This window comes from Ornithodoros turicata, chromosome 2 (genome assembly GCF_037126465.1).
Source record: "Ornithodoros turicata isolate Travis chromosome 2, ASM3712646v1, whole genome shotgun sequence".
NCBI lineage: Eukaryota > Metazoa > Arthropoda > Arachnida > Ixodida > Argasidae > Ornithodoros > Ornithodoros turicata.
In genome coordinates, this window is record NC_088202.1 from 58784097 (window position 1) to 58807917 (window position 23821).

At 46.5% G+C, this 23821-nt stretch overlaps 1 long non-coding RNA gene across 1 annotated transcript; it reads right to left on the minus strand.

The window, feature by feature from the left end:
* Positions 1-18319: 18319 nt before the first annotated feature.
* LOC135383560 (uncharacterized) lies at positions 18320-20621 on the minus strand. Its single transcript, XR_010419938.1, has 4 exons — positions 20095-20621; positions 19643-19864; positions 18518-18651; positions 18320-18391 (listed from the first exon to the last, which is right to left on the minus strand). It is a non-coding gene; the product is annotated as an uncharacterized LOC135383560 (long non-coding RNA).
* Between the last annotated feature and the right edge of the window lie 3200 nt (positions 20622-23821).

Here is a 23821-nt window from a genome sequence, read left to right on the forward strand (position 1 = left end):
AGTAATGCTGCAGTCATTTGAAACTGCGCTAACTGTTGTTACAGATGATAGCAAGACGCATATATAGCCTTAAGCCGGACCTTCACGGAGCGATTTTGCTCGCGACTCACGCGCGTCGCCGACGGCGCGACAAAGTTTGAGGCCCGCGCGCAGATTTCCGCTGTGAAATGAAAGAAGCGCTGAACACGAACGTCGCGGAAACAATCACGTGTGATAGAGCCATACAACATCGTCGAGGATCGCAGTTTTCCCACGCTATAATGCATGAGGCCGTTCGAAACTATGCATTGCAGTCAGTAACGATGGTCTCAAGCGTGACGTCACGCGTGAGAGCAGTGAAACCGTGCAGTTTCTCGCCTTCACGACAAATGCGGAAGGCATTGTCAATGCAAGAAGAGACCACTTGCCACATCATTTTCCTTCTGATGTGCTCATCACTAAATCATCCCACACTCTGTACATGTCATTGCTCTTTACTTCCATTCTGTCTGTTTCACCAGCACTTTACAATGCCAACAATATTCGCACACCTCTAATTAAAAGTGAAGATTTAGTACACATGCACCACACAATTGCACCACACATGCACCTTATGCATAATAAACACGTGCTGTATAACCTAGCCTAGAGTATTGCAAAATACTTGCTATTCTAGTTGAATAAAAAAAACACGCCCTATTTAATGCAGACGTCGGTACGCTGTGCACGCGTTGAGAGCGCTCTACATTTCTGATTCAATCCTCTATGTTGGCAGTTATATTCCAGTAAGTCCTGCCAGCGATAACACTGAAAATATTCCTAAACTAACTCTAGACGAAAAGCTTTCAAAACTCGATATGACCAAGCAAAAGAGGGCCAACTGTCGTGTGTAGCAGACCACTAGGCCACACGCGCATTTGTGTGACGTCATGACCCTAGCTTACCCTGATTTGGAGCAGAGTTGAGAATAGTTGTTACCAGGGTTAACTCTGGCTATTTCTCGCCGCAGAGGTATGACCTCATTTCCGCTACCCTGGCCTGCTCTAGGTATTTTTCGCCGGCTTAGTGTAACTCGGACTTGCCAGAGTTGAATAGGAAAACGCGCCCCAATTGTTTCTTCTAACAGATGCTTCCCCCGATAAGATCACATGGAGACTGCATGTTATCTTATCGGGGGAAGGACTTTTCGGACTCCATGATGGAGTCCGAAACGGTCGATCTGTCTTGTGCAGCAGCTCGGGTTGTAGTGCAGGTGCTCATTCTTTGCCGTTTGCGTTGCTCGCTCGCGTCAGGTAAATTTAGCGACGGAGCAACATATCGCTTCAGATAGATTCGGAAATCGGCGCTGACGGATTTCACGACGTTGGGTGGTGACTCATAATCCGTCTCATTCAAATGTAGACTGCATATTGGGAGTTCAATGCCTGCCGTGCCTACTTCGTGCTGGCTCATTTGCCGGAACCTGATGTACGCCAAAGCCGCGTGTCTTTTTTTTTTTTTTTTTTCATTTGAGCAGCCTCGAGCTCCACACGGCATTACTGTAGGCCTCCTCAATGAAGCACACACTTGTGCAACACACGTGTACGGGAAGTTATACAGGCTCTACCTCGATTAAATGGAACGGAAACGACAGACGCATCAAACCGCATTGAACACAGCCACATGTGAGACGCAGATGGCGACGTAAGTACGGTACGTACGCCCTACTGGTAGATGCACGCAATGATGATAAAAGAGCAATAAAAGAACCACCGTAACGTGCCATCGGTAAACAGATACAGTTTTCAAAACGTTTTCCTTGATTGATATCCTAGAATGAATAGCAGTGTACGAGTATAGCACGTCGCTCTGTCGAGACCAGATGAATGTTTCGCAGCGAATGATGCGCATTGGCGGTGCGATGTCACAGCCCTATTGAAAAAAAAGAAAAACACCCAAGAATTATTCTTGTGCTTTCTGGTGTTCCTTGTGTTAACACTAGACTATTGTGGTGTTTGTGCTGTGCACATCAAACTTGTCTGGTGCGACACCAGGGTGGTTCTGGTGTTGTCGGGTTCTCTTGATGTACACACTAGATTGGCATGCTGTTTTCGATGTGCACATCAAAGTGGCTTACTGTGACACCAGAATGGTTCTAGTGCCTTCAAGTATGCCTAATGTGCGCACCAGACTGACGTAGTGTTTTAATGTGACCGTAGGGCGGTCAGGTGTGGTTCACAGACACCAGACATATACAGGCGCTGGAGTACGTGCACTGTGCGTTGTTACCATGAAAACCACAATTTACAATTATCACAAATAATCATTAGGTCGTTAGCGCGACTTCTTTTTCCAAATGAATAAACAGTCGCTTCGCAGATGTTTCTTTCGAGTATCGACACTGAGACGTTTTCGTGGCTTTCACTCGCGTTTGAAAACGAAACTTTGCGCTCTCATTGTCACATAAGACCTTGCGCCATCGACATTAGCAGCTGGTTTGAAGTCGTCGAGCTTGGCTGAGGGAGCGTTCCGTCCTGCTTGTCAACATTAAAACTGCGCACAAACGTGAGCATCTTTGAATCGTGCTGAATTCCAATGGCAGATTCGGAGCGCTTCCCGAGCAAGTTTTGCTGCTCCGCCGGGATCAATCTGTTCTACTGGCAGATTGGGAACAGTGCCGGAGGCTTCCAGTGGAAGCTTTGGAATGGCTTCAAGCCAAGGTCGCTCCAAGGAGCAACCCAGACTGGTCCGGCAGATTCAACCGGAACTCTCCGTGACATATCACTTGTCGCTAGCGCTTCCTAGTTCCTGTCTCTTCCTCGCTAACATGGCCACTTCGCAATTCGTCTCCGCCTAACTGGCATTTCGCCTCATACGTTGACGATTTTGCTTCTTGAAGACAGCGACGAGTCAGACATTACCAGGGCAACGTTGGGAGATTAGGAGGACCTTCATGTTGCAAAACATGGGATTGTAGTGGAACATCAGTACCTCCTTCTTCCTCCGTCTCTGGCTGTCATCCACTAAGGGAGTGTAGGTAACGTGTTCCAGGAAAGAGACTGGGTTCAGACTAATCCACGGGAACAACTGGCCGAGCGGCCCATGCGCCGTGCGTTTATTAGTGCGACCAAGCGAACGAGCGCTGATGGCGTTGCAGATGGTGCGGCTCGCCACAAGGCTCCCCCTCCCCTTCGACTGCCTGAGGCGGGAGTTGAAGACAGGCTGAGGGGGCTGGCCCAAGAGACAGTACGACGGAGCTTGGGCTCCGGGGGCAGAGGTCGTACAGTGGAGCAAGTAAATGGTGCAGGAGGGTCGGACTCCATGTAAGCGGGCTTCACACGGTCTAACGACACCACCTGTTTGTGTCCCGCAATGTCGATATGCAAAAATAGTGAACCAAACCAATATCCACTTCTAATATGCATATGTGTAGTACCTCACTGTACATTCAATTATGTTACAACTTGTTCTCATTACACCAGCTCAGGTGCATGCTAAGCAGAGTTGTACGTAACGCGTTACTGGTAATCAAGTACTTTTTTCAGTAATTTTCTAACGTAATCAATTAATTTTGTCAGCAAGTAATTTTCCAAGTAATCTGATTACAATTTTCGGTAATCAATTGCTGAGTAATCGATTACTTTTTTAACCTTCTGTCAACAACGGCAACCCTTTTCAGCAAACAAAATCTGTTCTTCTGTTCCACAACGAGTTCGACTGAAGCAATGACGCAGAGGTCACGGTGACGGCCGCCTCTAGTCCACACGTGTTCCATGCACACCACAGTAATATGATAATCCCTTACAACCCCCCTCTCCTCTCACATTTTCTATTGCACCCTTAGGGGTGCATAAAGTTCAGTAAAGTGGAACGGAATAATTACATGCTCTTCTTGTGTGCCAACGTAATGCCTTTGCCCGGAACCTGTGAAACTGTTGCTTTGGGTGCTGGCATATCTTGCAAACTATCTCCCCATACATCATGTATTAATTTCCTGAAGTTGCCTGAAGACACTGCATGTTCATCACTCGCTACTGAAGTTTGGTGGTTAGTCATGCAGAGGCATCTATATTATTTTACTACATATTCAGTGTTATGTCCCATACATCTGCTCACAGACTTTGTCCTTCATGATGCAGTACACCATGCTCACTACATGTCGTGTACTCGTGTCGCACTCACGTACTCGTACTCGTGCACTGTCGTACACGTTGTACTCACGTGTCGTGTCGTCCCTCCTCTGTCCCTCTCACGGGTTACAATTTTTCACCATGTACCAGCTGGTCTGCACCCTTGCCCTTGTGCCATCACTACATTAAACTGTCCAGTTGCATAGATTTGTGCTGACACAACTGGATGAATATGCCGGCCGCTACAAAGTGACAACTACCAAAGTGGCTCAAAAAATAACTGAAATTGTGGAAGAAAGATATACAATCATGTAAATTTTAATAAAAGTAATACAGCACATTGTAGCTAAGATGCACCTGATTTCAAGTTGTATTCCTTTCTTTGTATGAGCTTATACATTGCGTACATATGTCCATTGCGAACTTCATCTTACTGTCTGCTATAGATCAATACAGAAAGCAAGCAGACAATGATCAGTGCTACTACAGAGATTTCATGCTAGAATGAGCACCTCTAGAGGTGCTTTGCTTTGATATTCCACTCTGTTGTTTCTCAAGAAGTAGCACAATCTCTCAATACAAAGCTGTACAGTCAAACTGCATAACCACAGAGTGCAGAAATGCGGCCTGCGCAATAATTTTTTAGAGCTTTATCATCTGTGTAAAGAACGAGAATTAGTCGAGGCAGGTCACGAATATGGGCGATACAAACATGTAATCATGGAATGCCCAGTTTCTTGAATTACCGTGTGTATTTCAGGAGGTCTGCAATCCAATAAAGCATGGAAAACTGGGAAAATAGTCCGAGAACTATTCCATGACTGGAAAACTAAAACAATGCCAAGAAAGCAGTGAAGAGCTGCTGAAATAAAAATTCACAAAATAAGTTTACACAACTCTTGTGTAACACACTTGCACATACGTTGTGAACATGACACCAGGCTCGAAAGCGTATAAAGGACGCTGCTGGAATGCCCCAGCAATCGAGAGGCAATCTTGATCGTTGCAGTTCACCACACAGGCTGCGTTCCAGAACTCACCCGGGTCGACCCGAGTGTAGGGAGTAGCTACTCTCCGCGTTCCAAAGCCTACTCGATGACGTCGCAACCCCCGTTCCAAAAGCGGGTTGCCTACTCGAGAGTAGCTACCCGAGGTCGACTCGCTCTACCCCCTATCAGACGGGAGCAGGTAAGGGTAGTGACGTCAGAGCTGTCGTCTGCATTGAAATCTACGGTCGTCTGCTTTTGCTGCTGCTTGTCTCGGCAGCATCATAAAGGATGCAGGAAAGTTCCAGTGCCGATTTTGCGACCTGATGTTTTCTTCAGTGCAACATGCGCGGCACCATGCATACAACACACATCAGATCGTTGCATGTGAGGGTCGAAACCTGTTTCTATGCGTTTTAGAGCTAGCTGCGGACGAGAACAACGCTACCCTTTCTCGGAACGTGCGGTAAATACCCCTAATTCGTGGCGTGAATGCTTTACTAACCCACGCAGGTGTCCCCATACCAAAGTCAACAGCGTCACACTAAAGCCAAGCAGCCGACAGCGGTTCTTATGTCGCGGGGCCCAAATGCCAATGTCGTCTGCTGTCGCCATGTTGAGAATCGTACTCGCGCCCGTTCCACAACCTACCCGAGGGTTACCCTACCCCCATGGCCACGTGGTACAACTCTGTCACGTGACCAACTCCTACTCGAGGGTTGGTTGTGGAACGCACCCACAGATAGCACAACAGATGATAAATAAGCGATGGTCGATGCGAATGAAATTATTACACGCAACCACAATCGACGACCAAACACCGACCATAGCCCAACGATCACCTCCGTGAGGATACCTACTGCTGCCTATCAAATAACATGGCAAACGCTCTCTACATACACTTTTTTAGCGACCATAACAACCATATCTCGCGGAGATTGTCATTAACAGATACAGATGTAGGTCTAACCACCCATTACCGACACCCTGATCTGCAACCACCTGCGGCAGCGCCAGCGCCATCTCAGCTTTTCTTCCATAACAACCTCATAATCAAAAAAACAAACAGGAGCCTTCCTCCTTCGCAGTCCTGTCGTCTGCTACTTTCTCCCTCCCCTGAACCGTCACGTGACAATGTAAGCAATGCGCATGCGTTGTGGTCAACCCTTTGGACGGTGCGTCATAACCGGAGAGATCACGTGATCGATTTAAACCCGACGTCACTAAACCAATGGTTAAAGTCGGCTGGTGAATACGTGTAAGAGAGTACAGTATGCTACCGTAACGTTGCACCTGAAACGTGAGCTGTAACACGCAGTGTTGCCGTGAACCAGCGCTGTGTCGGCAACAACAGCAACAAAAGTACACTTGTGTTGTTTGAGAATCGTAAGGATGTGCTTGCTTTCAACCCATGGCAATCGCTTAAAATGCACTTTCCTGAACCAGTTCGGACCTGTTTGAACTGGCTGAAACCGATATTTTGCGCTGCTGCGGAGCCCTCCCGAACCGAACCAATATGCCTGTAATAGAGTAGCAAGCCAGCCCTAGCTTGGCTAACATCTCTACAAACCCATAATGAACAAGAACAAGAACCAGAACAGAACCGAAAAAATAACGGTCCCGATCCCTGATCTGATGTCGAACATTTTAGATTCGAAATGGCCGGAACATATTCTGCTCTGTGTCAAATCATTCCACTCACTCCAGACTTTCGGAGCGCTGCCTCCCACTCACGGCGATGCGCTTTTCATCTCTCAGGAGCGAAAACAAGCAACACCGGACGCAGAAATCGACTTGTTGCCGCACGTTTTGATGGAACACCTCGCACCACCTCTCGTATCACTCATTGTTGCACAACAAAACGAGAAAACTACAAGGCGTTGAATGCACAAAAGCACAAATCAAGCGGACGCATACCCAGTGATGCAGGACGGCCGCCCAGTGTTGCTTGCAAGACGTTCTTCCAGCGGAAGGCTCAGGTCGCCGCTCCTCACATTTCAAAAATCATTTTTGTGACGTCTGCGCCGTTTTCAGCCGAGATATTCCGTAACTTCATTTAAAACATGTCAAAATTCGTAAAAGTAACAGATGCTTGCAACCGATTTTCTTCCGAATTCTCCCTTTAAGGGGGCCGAGTAAGCAAATGTGTCGAAGCCTGGGGTGTCTCGAAGTTAAGTGCCCGCTTTTGGAGGGCTTCAATGCGATTACTTTTACATGGAGCATGCAGCGCACGCGTAGTCAAGTTGAGGTAGAACGTATGATTTGTAAAGTTTAATAAAAGCAGCAGGGAGTATCGGAAACCTTACAGGTGTAAGTTAAGTAATCCAATGCCCGAAGAGTGGAAGAACGAATTGCAGCGACATGTTCGCGAAACTTTAGTTTGCATCAAAAATAACCCCAAGTGCACGGATAGTGTTTACGTGACAATTTCAGTGCTCGACAAGTACCGAAAGAGCGTAATCTTCGCTTTACGGGTATACGAAATAATTTTAGTTTCCGCAGCGTGATCTTGAGACGGTTGTTGGGGCACCAATCAATTATACTAGTTATATCTTCTTGTAAGAGGATGCAATCTGAAGGGGAGTATACATATTACTCGCATTATTTTGATGTCGTATGCGTACTGTAAGAGACTAGAATGTTTGACAGAGGACGCGAGGTGGTTTACGAAAATATGAAACAGTAACGGGCCAAGATTGGATTCTTGCGAAATACCTAAAGAAGGGACGAAAACATTTGAGTGAGCGCCGGAGACGTAGACAGAACAAGAGCGCTCGCGTATAAGTTGGATTCGAAAAGAAAGAAAAAAGGGAACAAGACATTCAGAAACGCCATGCGACAGCAGTTCGCATAATATCATGACCCTTTAAGACGAACGCTTTCGAAACATAAAAATAAATTACATCAATCTGACCACGAGCATTTACAATTGGACACACTATTGACAAAAACGATACAAGGTTGGAAAGGGTAGATGTAGATCTACGGGAGAGAAAACCATGCTTGTTTTTAACAAATTTTGTTTTGAAAAATGAGGCAAGGTGTGTACAAACAATACGTTCCAGTACTTATAGTATGCTGATGGGTCTGTAATTTTGTATACTGTCGCTTCCTACTGGACTTCCGCGACACTACGCATCCCTTCTTCACCGCATGCGGCAGAATGTTGCTTTCACCTCAGTTAAGAGGCAGCGCCTCGGCCGCGCGCCGTCAGGTCGTTGTACCACATGCACTATGCGCGCTGACCTACACCATCTACTTATGGACTGCCCCGTCTACCAGCGGGAACGCGAGGTCTTCCAGCACAGGATGCATGCAATCGACCACAGCCCTTTTACCCTCGGCAAGGTGCTGGGCCCCTCGTCCAGTCCCGCTCATACGTATCAAGGTCTCCATCACTTTTGGGAGTTTCTGTCATCAGCCGGCCTCTCCACCATGCTTTGACCACCTGAACTGACATCTCCACCATCATCTTTCATTATCTACAATTGACACTGGCGCAGCGCCCAGCCTGCTTGCCGGGATCAGCCCTATCTCATCATCATTTCTTTATGCACGAGCGTATGTATGTATGTATGTGCGTGTGCGTACAAGTAGTTTGATGGCTGACTTGTGAACAGGAATAATTCAGGATGTCTTCCATTGGCTAGGGTAAATTTGAAGCTTTAATGATAAGTTAAATATTGCGAGACCGAGAAGACGAGACGTTTACTAGGCTCGAAGGCTGAACAGAAACAGAAGGCGCAGGAGATTGATTACAAAAGTTGAAGGGCACGAGCCAACGACTATAGCGATTGCTCTGTTTCTGTCTCACAACTTCCCCCTCGCTTTCGCTATCGCTAGGCTGGCGTAGGTGTCGATAAAGGGTTTGAGACGTGTTACGTGAACGGTTTCGGTGCTGCGACGTCTGCGATCTGTGAGCGGGGTAACAGATTCAACGACGTAGTTGACCTCAGATGTCTGACGAAGAACACGGTATGTTTCATCGTGACTAAGCAGCACAAGGACGCGGACAAAGAACGAGGACAGGACGACTGCTATCTCTCACGCACGACTGCTAGCAGTCGTCCTGTCTTCGTTCTTTGTCCGCGTCCTTGTGCTGCTTAGTCACAATGAATGTACACCAACTACCCCACCTCCACACACTCCTTTGAACACGGTATGGCCCGATATAGCGACAGATCAGTGTGTCGGAGAGGTCGGAGGTGCGTAGTGGGAGCCACAGTCACACTTTGCCGCTCTCCTGGAATTCAACGTGGCGGTGTCGGTCGTCGAAGCGCTGCTTCGAGGGGGCTTGGTAGTGAAAGGTGCGGAAGCGGGCTAGCTGCCGACACTCCTCGTCCTCGGTACGCGATGTAGCGTCTCCCAATGTCGGATTTATGATCGGTGTCGTGTGTGTAAGGAAAGGGGGTATCAATGGTACACAAGGATTCTAGATCGTGCACGAGTCGAAAAGGACTGAATTTGGTCGTGGATTGCACTGCCGAGTTGTAGGCGAATGTTATGTAAGGGAGTACGGTGTCCCAGTCGTAATTTGAGGACACGTAACATACAAGCATGTCCGCAAGGGTATCATTGAAGGGCTCTGTAAGTCCGTTGGTTTGAGGATGGTAGGCAAAAGTGGGCGTATGAATGAGGGAACAGGCCCTGAAGACGTCTTGGAGGAGTGTTGCCAAGACGGTACAGCCCTGGTCGCTAATAATCCACGCAGTGCGCCGCGTCGAAGCAGTATGTCGTCGCCGGCGATTTCTTCCGGTGAACCAGAGGGTAGGACTGCTGTCCCGACGTACGGGTGGCGTGATAAATGACAACAACGACACAGCGTTACCGGATCGAGTTAAGGAAAGAGGGTCAAAAAGGTCAGTGTCAATTCCTTCAAATGGGTGCTGGAGGGGAGGAAGAGGTTGGAGAAGTCCTCAAGCCGGGAGGGGACGGGGGAGGAAGGCTTGCGGCGCTAACAAACAAGGCAGGCGTTCACGTATATAAGGGTAGTAGTGTAAAGTCGCGGCTAGAAGTATCGTTTACGAATTCGGTCATAGTTCTTGCAAATGTCAAGGTGGCCAGCCGTCCCATCATCCTGAAGCGAGGGCAGCACTTGCTGCCGTATGCTGACCGGGGAAGCTAAGAGCAAGCGTGCGCCATCAGGAGTGTCATTGTGCCGGTATAAGATGCCGTCTGAAAAAGTAAAGTGTTTACTCTGACGGAGGAGCTCTCGGTCTGGAGAAGGGTGATGGCGAATGAGTCGGAGAATTTGTGGTCCTCCAGTTACTCATCACGGAGAAAGGTTGTGTCGAAGGTGGTGACGGAACAGCAGAAAATCTGGGTCTGTGGGGTTCGGTGGCGAATGGCAGGCGATGTTTGAGCGTACGGCTGTTTCACATCGGGAAAGGGAGGACAACGCGAAAGGGCGTCGGCGTCAGAGTGCAGCCGGCCCAATTTATATTTGACAGACAGGTCGAACTCTTGCATTATAAGTATCCAACTTCCTAACGGTCCTTCAGTGTGGTGAACCAACACAGCGCATGGTGGTCCGTAAGGGACGGTCGTAAAAATACAGTCGGAAGTTCTGTAGCGCCTAGACGCCACTATTCCACGAGAGAGAAGGAACGCCTAGACTAAGGCGAGGCGTTCCTTCTCTCTCGTGGAATAGTGGCGTTCGGGCTTGAAAGGTGTGCGGCTGCCAAAAGCGACTGGGAGCCTTGGGGAAGCGCTGGCCAAAACAGCCCCAGTGCCGGTCCCACTGTCATCGGTATGGACTTCCGTTAGCGCAGAAAGATCGAAATGCTGGAGGACTAGCACAGATGTTTGAAGATACTTGAGACCAGGGATCGGAAACGGTTCAGGCATATTGGTTCGGTTCGGGTTTAGCTCCGATGAACCGAAATTATCAGTTTGAACCGGTTCAGGTATATCGGTTCGGTTCGGGTTCGGCTCAGGAAGAACCCCCCCCCCAGCCCCGCACACGCACAGACAAAAAATCGGTCAGCGGTCGGGACATTTACAGGGATTGGAACCGTTACTTTTTTCGGTCCCGGTTTAACCGGTTTATGGGCAGTAATCTTGCTACAGTGAAAGCGAGCTTGCGCAAACCGTACATGGTTCTAAGAGAAAGGTGTGAGATAACCGTTTCAGATGAGTCAAAAAAAGGTGGGTCAGTAGTGCAATTATTTCACCTCTGAACCGATTCCCGAACCAGTAACCGTATGCATTTTTTTCGGTTCAGTTCCGGTTCGGTTAAAGACAAGCAAAAAAATTGTTCGGGTTCGGTTCGGGTTCGTCAGAAAATAACGGTTTTTCCGGTTTTCGGTTCGGGTTCAGTTCCGATCCCTGCTTGAGACCATGGAAAACGCCGTCGTGCGTGGGTGTCCAAGTGAACTTTGTGTCTTTTCCAAGAGGCGAAGTCAAGGGGCGGCAATGCCCGCGAAGCCTCGTATGAACCAGCGAAAGTACCCAGTAAACCATCTACATCCCAGCGACGTCCATGTAACATCCTGAACGTGATATTCGGATATCCCAGGGAGGTTTGCACAGAGCCTATAGACGTCTTTTGTACGTCCAGTGGATAGCCATTTGTCCCGCTTTTTCCACATCCACGGGACGTCCCACTAACTCAACTAATGGACATTCGGACATTCAGAGGGTATTGGCGCCTCCTTGCGATCCGTGCGCACGGACACATATTTTGAAACATTTTGCGAGAGTTGGGGGGGGGGGGGAGGCTGGTGTCGGCACCATTAACGGACCCGTAACTATAGAGAGTGGCCACCACATAACTATTTCGTTCCCTGATTCTCCTCTGTGCCCGTTTCTGGCATTTCCCATAACGGACACAGAGCGCGGCGATTTAAATAAAGCAAACAGAGAAATGGAAAAGCTGACAGTCCAAAAACCTTCGAAAAGTACTAGCATTCCCTTTCCAAGAGAAAACAAATACTATATATTGCTTGTCGCGCGAACTTCCGCGAATTCGAGGGTACCGCTCGCCTCCGAAACAAAATGGAGGGTGAGCTGTCTAAGTATAATTCGATTATGCACAAAAACAACAGTCATGTGAGGAGTTGCGTGGTATATTAACTCTGCAACAAGGTGACGCCTGTGTTTCTTACTGCTCTTGGTCTGAGACACTCAGAAATTTCATCGAAAGTCAAATTTGAGAGTGCCACAGAATTCCGCATCTCTGCCTCTTTCGCAATAAGTGCTCAATGTAACATAGACAGTCAGTTTTGGAAGGAGCAAAATCTTGCAATCTTGCACAGGACCGCCCTTTGTTTCTGAGAAACGACATTTAGCCCCTGTTTGCATGTACTTTTCGGTTCGTGATGCGATCACCTCAGAATATCCAAATCTCGATGTACCCAAGATATTCGCTTTGTGACGTACAGGGAATGTACAGAATTGGATATCCCCAACATCTAAAATACTTTGAGAAGACAGACTGGACGTCCATGTGACGTCCATAGAACGTAGCTACAGTTGTGACATCTGCGACATATAGCTTGGATCCAATCACGAATATCCATGGGACGTACACAGGATGTCTCGACGTCTTGGACGTCTGCGGCACATTTCGGTCGTCTCCAGGATATTCGTGGTTTACTGGGTAAGTACAGAGGCCGAAGAAGCTGCGCAAATCGCGGGTAGTTTTGGGGGTCGAAAAGTCCTCCACAGCACGTATCATGTCTGGGTGGAGGGATATGCCTTCCGCGGATACTATGTGGCGCAGAGCTTTAATCTACGGATAGCCGAAGTAGTGCTTCTTGTGAATGACTTCAGTCCAAAAGCAACAAGGTCGAAGAGAGTCCTGGAATAGACGACAACGTCTTCTAAGTAGCATAAGCAAATGGGCCATCGCAGGCAGTGGATGACAATTTCCATGAGACGCTCAAAAGTGGCAGGCGCGTTCGCGAGCCTGAATGGCGTCACTTTCAACTCGTATAGACCGTCTGGAGTAGTGAATGCCGTCTTTTTTCTTTCGATATCATTATCGGTCACATGTATCTGCTAATAACCGGACCGTGGAGCATATCCACCAAGTGTGAGACTGAAAAGAGGAGTCGTTTACTTGGCTGAAAGTCTGAACAGAAAACAGAAGGCACGCGAGAGTTCGAAAGATGAAGGGCACGATGCGACGACTCGATTGATCTGTTTCGGTCTCACAATATACAGGGTGTGTGCTCCAAAAGGTCACTCACATTTTCGAGCGTGACGCGATACCTACTTGACGGACGGACTTCCGCTGTCACACAGTGAAGAATATGCCAGAGAAACCCACGAAAAAGAATCGTGGTTACCAGGCACTGCGTAATAAAATAAATACGACCACGGAAACTTTCGTCTCAATACATTTCCAATGGGCAATACCGATGTACAAATGGCGGTCTGTCGATGGCCACCGATGGCTGTGTGTAGCTACTGCCTAGGAGCGCTGGCGATGTGCTAGGGATTTCGATTTCCGCATCGCTATCGCCGACTAGGCGGCAGCTACAGACAGCCATCGGGAGACCGCCATGTTTACTTCGGTACGTGCCATAGTAAATGCATGGAGACGAAAGTTTGGGCGGTCGTATTTATTTTGTTCCGCAGTGCCTGGTAACCACGATTTTTTTTTTCGTTTTTCGTAGGCTTCTCTGGCATATATTCTCATTTAGGTATCAAAATGCAATGACCAAAGCAAAACAAAGCTGTTACGTGTAGGCTGTTGTTTTACTGTTTTCTAATTTCTGTCTGCTGGTGTGGAACTCGATCAACAGGGAAATAATGACAACGAAGTGTAGATTTTTACAGCTGTAGTGCGGTAAATGGCGTGCAACCAAGCGTCATGAATGCTCCGCGACTATAACGTTTCCCTACTACTGCTACTATTTGTTTCCCTACTAAGGTTCATCTCAGTGCCGTACGTTTTCACATAGGCCCCGTTTCACTAACGACAGTTTAGCAACATTCAAACCTAGATTAGGTTCCTTACACTCAGAATTAGTCCTTCTGTTATTCACACTAATGTCAGCTGATGGATGTGTGACGCTGTGAATAGGAATGTGAACAGTATGATGACTCTTGGGGAATGATACTCTGCTAGTAAACACTAGTCAGCCATGGAAGTACAGGTAAGCAGCGGCGGGGCTTTTGTTTAAGTGTCTTGCTTTTCTGGTCGCCTTGACCAAATCGATTCACGGTGTGCTTTACGTTGTGTTTGTGCTTTACATGTTCTTTCTTGACTCTCTAATTCAACGTCCCCTCCGAAGGTATCACTGGTTTCGCAGTTTATGGTGTCAGTGTGGAATTATTTACAGTGGCATGCGTTATATAGGCATGAAAACAACAGGTGGGTGACTTAAAAAAAACTCAACTCAAAGTTTGATACTTATGTGCTATTTCTTTTTCGATTGCTTTTTACTAGCGTCTGCTGGCGGGGAACTTCAACTTGATGGACAAATACACCATATGCCCTGAGGGCATGTTTTGCTACGGGCATATGTACGTGGCAACATATAGGGCCCTGAGAGTTATGTATAAATAAGTGAAAGGAAAATAAATAAGTATGAAGGGGCTATTGGTTGTCCTTTCACAGGGCATAGCGGGATGGGTAATATCGCAGCTGCAGCTCCATCGATTCAATTCCGGACATGAGCTGATATAACAGGTGAGCAACACCGTTATGTTGTATAATCTGCAATAACATGTAAACAAGCGAATTCGTGAGCATGGGGAGTGCGCTGGAAAACTAACAGGTATACCGCCTTCAAGCCCTCTCTGGAAATGACGTCAGAGGCTTGGTATATCTTGGTGTCAGCGTTAATTATTGACAGTGTAGTGCTCGTTATGCTGATTACAGTGTATTTGCTGGTTTGAGCTGTTCCGTGTCTGTCTTCTGTGTGTCCACGCTAAGGTTTCCTCTATCATGGATAACTATAAAATGTCGTTTTGTTGACTCGTTATCTTTGATCTTTAATGCATTCTGGTGTTACATACTATGAATTTCACGTCAAAGGTTAGGCGTCTTTGGCTAACTATGTACAATGACGGCGAGACGTAAACTCATATGCTATGTGTAAATGTTATCATATTGTTCACAAGCTTGTAACGCGGAACCGCAGCCTGCTCACCTTTGTGACAATGTTCTGCGATATTTTGTCCTTCGTTTCTGGAATATGTATTGTGGCAATTGGAAGCTAAACATTTATTCTCATACTGCAGAGTATTATTCATGATGAGTTTTCCCAAAAATAATAATGAAATTAATACGTGCAAATGCCCATGGAAATGCCCAAACTGAAGTATGTTTTCATGGATGTTTATGGAAAATAAAACACGTTGTGATGTGCAGTGTGGCGTCCGTGTATTATCATCACACTATACGGAAATATAGAAATGCCGTAATACCAAGAAATAATTTGCATAGTCTCGAGCAGCATCATAATCTCTGATCTAGAATGATCTCGCGACAGTGACGCTGCTCGAGACGAAGACCAGTGGCCAGATCTTGAACTAGGCCCCGATCTTCAACTTCCACGTAGCGGTCGTCATCGTTATATTTAAAGTTCGCGCGCTCCAAAGCTGCTGCGGTAGGCTCGCGCAAGAGCTCGTGGCCAATCACGAGCAGAAGTGATGCATTTAACGCGCGTTATGGGATAACGACAAGTCGAACAAACATAACGACACAAACGATGCAAACGAACAAATACAACTATACCAGCGGTGGAGTGGGTTTAGGCGTCATCCTCATTGGTAGTAGCCAAGGTCGTGCTGAAGACTAGGAGGTGGTTTTTTCGAATCCTATCACCGGCTGTGCTGTCTGAGGTTATCCCTGGGTTTTCCAGACTTTCCAGACGAATGTCGGCACAGTTACCCCTGAAGTCGGCCCAGGACGCATACTAATCCCCTTTCCCCCACTCCTTCCTGCTGTCCTCTGTCCACATCCGTCCGCCACTCATAGCACCGTTGCTTCGCGGCGCTGACACGAAATAACAAAGATATATAACCATAACGATCGTTATGTGAAAGTTGAAGATCGGGGCCCTGGCTGTTATCCTGAAAGCTCCACCCACGTTTATAACGCGCTATGCACTGCCATAACGCACGTTACCGCTAGCGCATCGAGCTAAAACTAACGGCGCCGTGATGTTACACGTAAGGTTTGTCTGTCTATAGTATGACGACATCTTGCACGTGCCGCAGGGTAGGACTGTGGATAATTTCAACCAGCTGGGGTTCTTTTGACGTGCGCCGGAAATCTCTGACACAGGTGCTGGAAGCAATGTTTACTTTCAGTACATTGTGCTGCTTGGGTAGTGGCATTTCGCATGAAGAACATGACTACAACATACAGCATTATGATCGGTGCTCGGGTCGCTTATCACCTCACAGTGAACAACGCGGTGCTACAAATCGAAACGTGGTCAATCAGTGACCTAGACTGTGGTGTAACCCTGGGGGCAGTGCCTACTGCATTGCGCAGTCCGTAAGATTCAAGAAGCATAGAATAATCATTAGATGAAGCACTTGACATATCTGTATTGAAATGGCCCGCAATAAAGGCACATTTAGTGGTACGTAGTTTTACTAATAAATTCTGAACTTGCTCAAGAACTCCCCATGCAACAGCTAATGCAGCCAATTAATCAGACAAACCGCGACATCAACGAATGTAGCCTCACCGTAAAAAGGAACACCACAATCCATACCAGTTCTCAGCTTGAAACGACTATGATCAGATATAAAAAGGGCCACTCCTCCGCTACAAGGTGTTCTTGATGCGTACTTTCTTGGAGATGACAAGAAGGCGTAGTAGGGGAAGTGATACTGCTCACTCGTGTATAACCAAGTCTCAGATAGACATATTACATCGAAACGCACAGGGGACGTGAGCCAGAAAGTTAACAAGGAGGTCAAAATTCTTTCAGATACTGCGAATATTCACATGTAAAACCGTGAACGTTGAAGTTGGTCGACCTTTCAAACTTTTTCTGACAGACATGGCTCTCACCGAAACAAACAAAGAAATGAAAAAGTTATTAAAAGTAATCCTGTTTTTATGTATTCATTAGCAAGCACTGAAATGTTGCAGGCTAGGGATTGATTAATGTAGTTCGTACATGAACTACGTCAACTACCCAGCAGTAGGGTGTTCTCAGCGTACGGTGATGTTGTAGAAGTACTGCAGGGAGATAAGACTTCAGAAGATTGTTATAATATTCACGTGCTTTAATATTATAAAGATCCCTGAAGATGTCTGCAGTTTGACATTTAAAATACACACTTGCTATCAATCTGATGGTGCACTTTTGATGAGGAAATAGACTTTTATATAATTTTGAGATGTCACTCAAACATGAAACAGTCAAAATGAGCAGTCAATAGCACCAATACACCCTGGGAGCCATAATATCGAAGTAGGCCTCTTCTTAAGTGGGCATCTGCTTCAGTGGACTGTGGAAAGCTGCAGTAAAAGGACAGGATCAGCATACGTATGGCCCTGATACTCCTTGTACAGTCATTAAAAGGGCCGTGAACAGGACGCCACACTTTTCATAAATAATGGTGCCCCATGAAAAAACCCAGGCCATAATACCCAAATATACATTTCGTTCGGCTCGTGCCAGCTCAGTGACCCATATAAATGCTTTCAAAGATGAGTAACCAGCGCGCCTCTCTCCACCACGCATACGTCACATGGCTACGTAGCCTTTCGCCGTCCAACCGGGGGGCCGAGCTCCAAACATGATGTTTCAAATTACACCCAATAAGCCCGCTTTATTATCAGCTGTGATGTGGAGTGCTCCATTTATTTGCGTGGAACTATATGTTGCGTTCCGTGGTTCATAAATTCAGCGTCATGACACCTCCAACATTTTCGGCCGACGCAAACGTCAACAATTGGGCTGCTATCATGTGACGCGATTCGAATCCGGGTACCTCCAGTCATGACGTGACATGGCCAGCACGCTAACCACCGTGCTACGCGAGCAGGTGACGCGATGCCGCGTGGCTCAAACCAAAATAGGGCAGCCCAGTCGTCGGAACCATTCGAAGGTGACGAAGATGACCCATCGCGCACTTACTGTAGCGCCGGATATTCATTCGCGCTCGCGGTGTGCTGCGTGCTACTGCGCGGAAAACGTAGTGCGCGTGTGATATCTAAATTGAACTCATTTCTTTTCCAGTTTGAGGTTGTAACTATTTAGATTTTGAATAGAATAATACTCACATTCATCTAGTCCACTTCCACAAGTGAAATAAAATCATACGTGGAACCCTTGATCGTAATTGGTGAGGAAAGCGCCACGTCAAAATGACGTAAAGTTAGAGCACAGGGCGGAGCTGAAAAGCGAAAGAGTGCAATGAATATTTCATCCGTATGCAAGCGCCTTGTGATTTTGAGCGCTAGTAATTGCAAGGAGCTTTCACTGCCTAAGTTGCAATAATATAACGCAGACAAATGCGCACCTTGTATACCTGTTTACGGCCCCTTTAACATAAGACTGCGCAACGGCTATAGTGGGCTCTTGTCCAAGCAGCTTCTTGTCTTGAGCAGCTTCTTCGGTAGCTACAGTTGCATAGCTTCTAAGCACCACGAGCACCTGCAAAGCCATGAAACGCATCCTTTGAGGAAGCAACAGGATGGGATCTAAAATGATTTATTTATTTATTTCATAATATCCCATAGGTCCTTGTGGGCATTGCTATTGTTCCAGTGTTCTTGTTTTCAACTAAGCTCGATGTAGATGACTCATATGAATCTGAGTTCGAGTTTGATATGAATGTGCTTGTATGTGTGTCTAAGTCTATTTCATGTATTCTGAGCAGGATGATATATGCTGCAGCAAAAGTTCGATCAATGTACCTTTGTTTCACGGACACTGCTGTTCGCCCCGCAGATCTCTGGCTTAGAGTGCCTCTACATTCGTCACACACTGCAAATACGTCGCCCTTAGGAAGTCGGCATAAGTCGGAAAATTCTGCTCCCACACACAAAGGCATGCTCGGGTGAGCGGAATACCTGCTGGCGCCTCAGATTTAGAACAGCTACAGCAGCTCCAAGTAAACTAGCAAAGTCAACGATTTGCGTTACCCCATAACGAGAGCCTGCGGCTGGCGTTAAAATTTAACGATCGCTATGCGCTTAACGAGTGCTATCGTCGGTAAAATATCGTGCGTTATGAGAGGGACGAGCTTAGTTACGTTTCAGTGACGTTCCGTGGCGTGGCGGCAATTTGAAGTAATAGCTATAACGGTAGCTAAGCTAAGCTATAATAACTAAGCTTCATCAGGTACCATGGTACGTGATGAAGTGTGGTCCTCCTCGCGAAAGCTTGTACTTGTTAAACTTCGAAAGCTTCAGTGTTGCTTTTGAGTGCTCTGCATTTGTACGAGTATGATAGAATGACCAGTGCACAGATTTATACTGCGATGACCATGAAACTTCACAGGTATGAAATTTAAAAAGTGCTTTTGCTGTTTTTTTTTGTGTGTGTGTGTGTGTGTCTACACATTCATCTTTGATTCTTCTGTTAAAATAAATGTGTTGTGACTTGTTTTATCTGTGCTGTGACAGCTGTGACACTTTCTTACCTCCCGAAGATATGTTATTTCTGCCACAAACCACTTCTGCATATCTAGAATGCGGTTTGCTATTGGTGCTCGGGCACCCGCCTTCTCCTTCTTCGCCATGGGCCTCGTCCACCACGTCGTGTGCTTGGTATGTCCCGCACCTCTTCCACGGTAGCCTGTGTTTCTGGCTGGGGTGGAGCTGCAGATGTGCTAGGTGTTGCATGCTTCAGTGTAGTGCAGCCCCTGTGGCATTTTACTCATCAACAGGGGCGGGTTTAGGGAGGGGGGCTCCGCATGACCTGACACCCTCCCCTCAATCCGAGACATGAACATAGGGTTCAATGGACCAATCCCAGCATGCACCTTGCACTTGTCAATAGCGGACCCCCCCCCCACCCCCACCCCTTGGAAAAATCCTAGATCCACCCCTGCTCATCAAGTTATATGAATAGGCAAGTTACCTAATTCCTCACCGTAGGATTGATTGTCACTGGGACACTGGCCATTTTCTGTCTGTTGTATCTCGGGTTGGTCAGCTTGTTCGTACACTGGCTGTTGAGGGGAACGCATCGAATAAGTTAAAAGGCGCGAGTTTTAGCTAGGGATTAATTTTTCTTACCAGTGGTGGCACTTGCACGTTGCTTCTCGCCACACTTAGTCGTGCAGCCCCTGCGGCACCTGTTACGTTACCCCAGCCTACAAGGGCCACGATGTCAACGATGCGTGTCAACGACTCGTGTTCTCTCCTCGCCGAGCCCTGTACCGGGGTTCACAACATCACCGCCACCGCCACCCGTGCCACAAATACCAAATACGTATATTGGTGTGCACCGTTTTCCGCACACGGTATCTCCATGGTTTCCACAGTCCTTGCCACCCAACTGCGTCTTTCACCAATTCTCCTAGTCAGTTTAGGGATGCAGCACTGTCTTTCTACTTTTTCTTTCTGTCGTTCTTAGTTCCACCGGGCATGAAACTTCTGTTGTTGCATACTTCCGGATGTTGCTCCATCATAAGTGTATTTGTTGTTGTTGTTGTTCCATAGTTATCCGATATGTGCAATGCTGATGCTGTGTTTGGTACTGAGATGTGGCTGAGTGATAAAATTAGCGATTCTCAACGATCTTTGAGCCGTAAATATGTGATTTACAGAAAGGATCGACTAGTGAAACGTGGTGTCCTCCTTGCAGTACATAAGAACATTTAGTCTAATCTTACTCATGTAACAACTGACCTAGAAATTCTATTTGTCAGTTCAGGCCTTTCTTCTTCCTGTAAGACCATAATGAGTGTTTGCTATCGTCCACCAAGTGATAACCCAGGGTTTTGTGAAATGATGCATTTATGTCTAGAGAAGGTTACACAGAGATTTCCTAATGCTAAAATTTGCTGGCATGAATTGCACCCTGCCTTCGCTCCATCCTACATGCCAAAACAAATCGGAGTGTCTGGATTTTTTTAGTGTATGCAGTGAATTTAATTTGGTGCAAAAAATATTATCCCCAACTCGTGGAAATACCATTTTTGATTTGTTTTTTACAAGAAGGCCTGATGACGTACTGAATGTCATCTACCTGGAGGAGATTAGTGACCATAGTCAGCCATACATGTCGTGACGTCATTGACTTTCGAAACTCAACGTGTGGTCACGAAGTACATACTTGATTATAAAAGAGCTGATGTTGAAAATGTTAACTCATCTATGAAGGTGTATTTTAGTACGTTTCTAACGTGTTGGCGCGAGCATTCAGTAAACGAAGATCCCACAGATCATCCTCAACAACGGCAGAACTAGTCGCCATACTAATCGTTCTTCAATGTGTGGTTACATACCCGTCTGCAGAGCAATGGATCATACATAGCCATTCAAAGACTGGACTACTAGCAATAATATCATTCCTGCGTAATGGGTGTATGGTACCCGTAGTCCACGACATTCTGACAGTGTACATGCAATCCATGGATGCTAGCCATGACATCATACTTCAATGGATTCCTGGACACGCACGCATACGGGCGAATGAAGCGGCTGATGAAGTAGCGGATCTAGCAAATCTGTCCTCATCAAACATCTAGCGCCGTATGCCAAAGCCGATGTGCAAGACATATTGAGGTCTCTTACACGGACTATGGCTGGACAGCAATGGCTACAAGGCGACGGGGACTCCTGGTTGCTCCATCTAGTTGACCCGGGTCTGAAATTTAGAGTTCCGCCCACGTTACCTCGGTCCATCCAGACGCTCTTGCACAGATTCCGTCTGAACGTGCCATACGGGCGCCAATTCCTCCATAAAATTAGGGAGGCTGATTCAGCGAACTGTACACTTTGTGCAACCGTGGAGGACACTGAGCAAGTTTTCGTGCACTATTCGAGATACGCACCTCAAAGGGCTACCATGAAATCTGCTGTCGACCGACTGGACAATCGCAACTTTGACCCCGTAAAAGTGCTGGGTCCTTGGCCACCTGACAAGAGGGACGCTGCCTTGTCAGCGCTTGTGACATTTGTTCAGAGGTGTGCCTTGGAGTCAGTCTCTTAGGACCGTGTGATTCATTGTGCTCTACGTTAACCGGTGACTTGGCCTTTGGCCGATAGTTATCGCGAAAGTCGGGGGTTTCTCTTTTCTATTTTTCCCCTTTGGGGGGGGGGGGTCTGTTTATGGGAGTAGACGAATTTGTCTGTGACAAATTTAATCTCTCCCTGTAATTTTCTCATCAACATCAACATCAGTAAACGAAAATTGGCAATCATTTAAGAATGCTCTACCTGAGAGAGAGCGTGCGCACATCCCTAGGATACGGATACGTTCGAATTCTAAAAGCCCTTGGGTCTCTGCGCAGCTTAGACGATTAGCTATTAAAAAGAAAAGACTATCGTCGAACCAGGGGGTCAATGCACCCTGACAGTTGGAACAGGTATTATGGTGCCGCTAGAGAATATAAAATTGCCATTAGAAATATCAGAAAAAGGTTCTACTCTCAGGAGTTGCCGCAGTTGTTGAACTCAGATCCCAAAAAAATTTTGGGCAATCGTGAGAGCAGACGTTGGAAGTGAGACATCAATGAACTTTAAAAAAGAAAATACGATCCTCTCTGATGAGGAATGTGCGCACGAACTGAACGGTTTTTTCTCTTCTGTATTTTCTGAAGAATCGTCGTTTCTTCCGCGACCAAATCCCTACCAGAATGTGTTACAAAGTGAACCGGTTAGCGTGTCCCCTTTGGGTGTGGAAAAAGCAATTGAAAAGCTTCCATTAACTTCTTCCCCTGGTTGTGGTGGTGTTACAACAAAGCTTTTGAAAATGACTAAAGTAATGTCGGCAAAGATCTTAGCCATAACATATCAACAGTCTTTTGATTGTGCAGAGGTTCCTTTGGATTGGAAACGCGGCATAATTAGGCCTATTCCGAAAATAAGCCCCATGGGAACGTTTCACTACAGACCTATTTCTCTGACCTGTGTGTGTAGTAAGATTATCGAACACATTCTGTATGCTCATATTATGGATCACCTTGACGAGTTTAGCATACTTTTTCCACGTCAGCATGGCTTTAGGCAAAAGTACTCCTCTGCAACTTTTTGAACTAGTAACACATCTTTTTCAATATACAAACAATGGATTGCAAGTTGATGTCATCTACGTTGATTTTTAGATAAACATTTGATCGCGTTTCTCAACTATCGCTTGATTAGCAAATTACACTTTATTAATCTTCACCCCTCTATTATTCGGTGGATATCGGCCTTTCTCACGTCTAGAACGCAATGTTTAACGCAAAGTAACTCTTTATCTAGTTCATCCGAAGTTTTTTCTGGTGTTCCGCAGGGGTCTGTGCTGGGACCACTTCTGTTGTTGAATGTATATAAACGACCTTCCATGAAAAAATTGTTCAGTAAGGCTTTACGCAGATGATCTAGTCATTTATCAATATGTTAACAATTATGCATATTGTAATGTCAATCTTGATGCCTTATACAGGTGGTGTCATACATGGTTAATGGAGTTAAATGTTGGGAAACCCAAGGCCATATCTTTAACTAGGGCAACGCCAGTAACGTACAATTATGTAATTCGAGGAAATGTTCTTGAAAAGGTGTTACATTACAAATATCTAGGAGCATACATTTCTCATGATTTGTCTTGGAAGCACCATATTCAGGGGCTATGTCTTCAGGCATCACGAATCCTGGGTTTCTTG